Here is a 4912-nt window from a genome sequence, read left to right on the forward strand (position 1 = left end):
GATCCACGAATGGATCAACAAACTGTGGTATATGTACACCATGGAATACTATGCAGCCATAAAGAAAGATGGAAACTTTACGTCCTTCATGTTCACATGGATGGAGCTGGAAAATGGTCTTCTTAGCAAAGTGTCACAAGAATGGAAGAAAAAGTATCCAATGTACACACCCCTATTATGAAATTAATTTATAGCTTTTATATGAAAGCTATAACCAAATAACGGCCTAAGAATACAGGGAAGGGGGAGGAAGAGGGGCGAGGGGAATGGGTGGAGAGAGGGGGATTGGAGGGATCACTTCTGTGGTTTATCTTACAAGGGTACAAGTGAATCTTTCTAAGAGTAGAATATGAACGTTTTAACACAATAACTAAGAAAATGACATGAAGGCTATGTTAACCAGTTTGATGGAAGTGTTTTGGATTGTGTGTGAAAACACCACACTATACCCCCAAAGTGTATTAATGTACATAGTTACCATTCAAAAAAAAATAATAAAAAAAGAAACAAAATTTGATATTTGTAATAAAGCATAATAGTAATTGATGAAGTCATTCTAGGTATCCAAGTTAGAATCAGATGAGAACACTTTTTGTAAGACATATTTTAAAGCTCTTTGTCTCTTTTCATATATATATGGTCTCTGATCAGCTGCAGACAAGAGTAGAATTTTTTCAATGAAAATTTTAAAAAAGTGGAATCAAGATTCTGAAACATTTCTTCAAAGAATTATAACAGGAAAAAATACATAGATATTCTTCTTGTATAAGAAGGGACTTCAAAAAGTTCATGGAAAATGTATACTGTGAAAAACTATGTATAGATTCCATATTTTTGTACCAAATAAACTTGTACTAACTTACTATGACATGTCTAAATAGGACCTAGTTTGAAACATGAAAAACAGAAGATATCAATTTGAAAACAGCCCCCATCATTTGCCTTCTAAATTTTATTTAACTTTTTTTTTCATATTTTCTCAGAATTTTCTGAACTTCTTTCATAGGAATATTGTTTTCCTTTTTTTATTCTGCCTTTCTTATCAGCCATTTCATAGCTGACCATTTTTTTTTTTTCAGTGTCCAAGTATCCAGGAGTGGAGATTTATTAGTTTTTTTTATTTTTACTCCTTTTTTGTGGCGTCACATTTGCCTGATTTTTCATCATCCCTGTGCCTCCGCGTTGGGCCTGCACGTCTGAGGAAACGTTGAGTCTTTGCCCCTGCAGGTAGGCTTTGGCCATGATGGGTCTTCACTCCTGTGTCTGGCTTGGAACCCTGGATGAATGAGCTGACGGTGACCCAGGCACAGATAGACCTTGGCGGGGCCGCTTCCTATTCTCCGAGGTTCGACAGTACTGCCAGCTCCCTTGTGTGGTCCGGTGCAATGGCTAACTGGGTTCTGCAGTCACCTCTGGGGCTGCAGGGTGGCAAGCTGCCTCTCCTGGTGGGGCGGTGCTGTTGTTGGAAATCTGCCGGTGGACAGGGCTGCCTCCTGGGTTCTGAGGATTGGCAACGCCTCTGGGATCATTTCTTAGCCATATGTGGTGGGCAGGGCCAGAGGTCTTGCTCCATAGACAGGCACAGCTTGGAGAAGACAGTACTTCGCATGTTGACACTCGCTGAGAACTGGAGGCCGGCAGCTCGTGGGCGGTGCTCTCCACAGAGCCACAAGGTGAGCAGTTTCTCTTGTGAGTGTCTCTGTTGACCAGAATGCAGAGCCACGGCCGGCACTGGTCACTGTAAGGACCACCCTCTTTGTTTTTGTCTGACCCCAGGTGGCTAGCCCTGCTGGCACACCTGATTTTCTTGGTGAGATGAGACAGGAGTGAGCCACTTGTGAAAGGCTCTACAAAGGCAAGGAAGCTGAAAATCTGCTTCTAACTTTCCCTGTGGAAGCTGCAGGGAGGGGATGCCACGTGTGCGCTGGGATACAGAGACTTCCTCTTATCCTTCAAATGATTTTTTTTTCCTCAAGCTTTGTGGCCCAAGTAGGTATCTCAGCCTAACTCCCAAGCCCTGGGGTATTCACAAAGGTATTTTTGCCCATAGATAGTTGTTACCGGCTGGAGATCTGGGGGGAAGGGTGTTCTGTCTGGGACACTCCCGTTTGCCTTCTTGCTACCTTTGCTCTTGCAGGAGATACTATATGTTGCTTGAATTTTTTCCCCCTAAACAAAAGCAAGAAATGAGTTGTTAATGAAAATTCTTTCTATTATTATTAGAAAATTTGAACACTCACTTTTTGTAGTCAATAGTAATGAGAGTAACATTGATTTTCAATTTTGATATTTTTTCTAAGTTTGTGTTGCACTGATGTATTAAATATGTGTAGTGATCTTTGTTTGTGTTGATTCATCCTGCCTTTGTGTTTACTCCTGTATGAATAATCATACATTATAGTATGATTTAAATTCATATATTTTTAGACCTTTTTTTTTTTTTTTTTGCAGTTTTTGGCCAGGGCCAGGTTTGAACCCGCCACCTCCTGTATATGGGGCTAGTGCCGTACTCCTTGAGCCACAGGCGCTACTCTATTTTTAGACCTTTTTGGCTTTCCTAACTTATAATTTTTAAAAAGGATTTAAGATTGTACTAGGAACACATTCAAGAGAGTGTATTGTGGTGCTTAAAAATGTCAGCTCTGAGGCCACATTCTTAACATGTGAGATCATTTCATATGATTGTACTTCATTATTTATCTTCTCTGTGCATCTGTTCTTTATTTTATATAACGGAGATAACAGTATCATAAAAAGCCCTTAAAGGAACTTCTGGCACTTGATAAGCACCCAATAAATGTACCTAATGTATTATAAGATGGCAAAAACAAATACTCAGAGTAATCCATTTATGTTTGTATTTTTGTTTTATACACTATAGAAGAAAAAAAAACAAAAGAAAAGTAATAGGTGATTTTTCTTCATTTTAAGAGGGTATAATCTTGAATATTTAAATAAAAAAAATTACCCAATGTAGGAAATATAAAAAAAAACCTGGCATATTTAAGTGCTATCATTAATAATTGATGTTTCATAGCTAATTTTATTGAGTGTTTTCTACACACCAATCATTTGCCTGATGATTTTTACAGATATTATCTAATTAGACAGACTTATAATCCATTGGTGGTGGTTTATCTTTTGTAGGTAAGAAAACTAAGGTATGTAAAGTTTGAAGAGCCTCCTCAGGGTTACTCAGTAGAGAGGGATCTCAGTGCAAATGCTTGGCCTCAAAAACTCACAAGCCTAGTCCTTCATGGTCTCCCAGAAATTAGTGACTAATATTGTTCAGAGGGTATCAACCTCAGTTTTATAACAAAATTTTAAGAATAAGTTAATCCATGGCAAAACAATCATCTCTTGAAACCCTAGAGATATTAAGAAGGCCTTCTCAAAGCTGTGAAGCTGTGAATTTGTAAAAGTGGCTCTCTAAAATAACAAAGACTTATCTCTACACACACATACACACATACACAGAGATAACCTGGATCTGTAAGCACCAAAGGTATTTAAATATGGGATGACAATGATTTCAGAAGGGATGAATTAGAAACATTTTTCTCATTCATTTAGTAAGCACAGATAACAGTACTGGAAATCATATAATACAACAAATACATGAGGACTCTGAAAGGTGAATAAGAGGTAAGCTAGGGATCTTGGGAACTAAGGAATGACACCATAGTTGCTCTCTTGAATTCTCCTTCTCCCATATTTATCTTAGACTTAACGTGGGCAAAGGCAATTACCTGGGAATTCCTATGGAAATAGGTCAAAAAATCCCATGAAAACCCCACTCTTTCTTAATGACTAGGGACAGGGTAGTCAAGCATTAGACAACATTTAGCATTTAGATAAAGCATTTAGACAACATCACTAGCTTCTAGGGAAATACCACAGTAAAAGTTGCTGTGCCATCTGCACCCCTATCAGCAGAGGCTGAGTGAGGAGCCTGGACTTCTGCTTTCATCAAGCTTTACCAAGACCTGACAAAGAAAAAATGTATTCAATGATACTTGTTAAACAAGTTAAGCATTCAGACCACTTTAACTGGTTTAGGGAACACTACAATGAGGTCTTGAAAGAGAGGAGAGAGATTAGGCTCAAGTCTGGGTAAGTACGAATGTATAGCCAAGGAGTAGAACTGGGGTGGGGTGGTCAGTGGATAGAATATTACTAAAAGAACATCAGGGATAATGGGAATTTTGGCTAAACTAAGCTAATAGGATTTGCATTACTTAGAGCAGTGACTTTCAACAGGTGTGCCATGGCACCCTGGTGTGCTATGAGAGGCTCTGAGGTGTACTGTGAAAAATTTTATAGATCATTAATTAAATTATTTTCAAAAGAAGTTCAAAGTACAGTAAATATATTCATTTTTAAATTTTTTTTTGTTCAACATAATTCAAGTGTGCCATGAGATAAAAATGGTTGAAAAACACTGACTTAGAGAATGGTTGAGGATGAAGGTCTTCATCAACGATCAAGAAAATTCAGATATTCAGGATGGAGTTTCATGCTAAACTGACTTAGCAGAGTCTTTGCTAAACCTAGGTTTTATAAGAAAGTACACAGATGGAATAGGAAAAGGTTCAGGAGTCTGACTAAAGTCTGGTCAAGCAAAGAGTCCTGTCCACACTCCTAACTCCTTAGCCCCCTGGTGGAGAGGTGTCAGAAAGACTAGGTGGCAATTGAAATCCAGGACTTTTCTCTACTGGGCAGTAATTAGTCCCTCCCTTACTTTATTCCTACTCAACACTAACAAAGCTTCCTCCTCCATAAAGGAGGCACAAAGGAGAGAGATGGACTTCCACCACCACACCACATAATGAGCCTATGCCCTGTTGTGTCAGTGGAGGTAACAAGGAGAATAGTAATGAGACTCTCCTTCCCCTCTGGGCCAGGATGGTGT

Source organism: Otolemur garnettii, unplaced genomic scaffold, assembly GCF_000181295.1.
Source record: "Otolemur garnettii isolate 467f Iridium unplaced genomic scaffold, OtoGar3 scaffold00177, whole genome shotgun sequence".
NCBI lineage: Eukaryota > Metazoa > Chordata > Mammalia > Primates > Galagidae > Otolemur > Otolemur garnettii.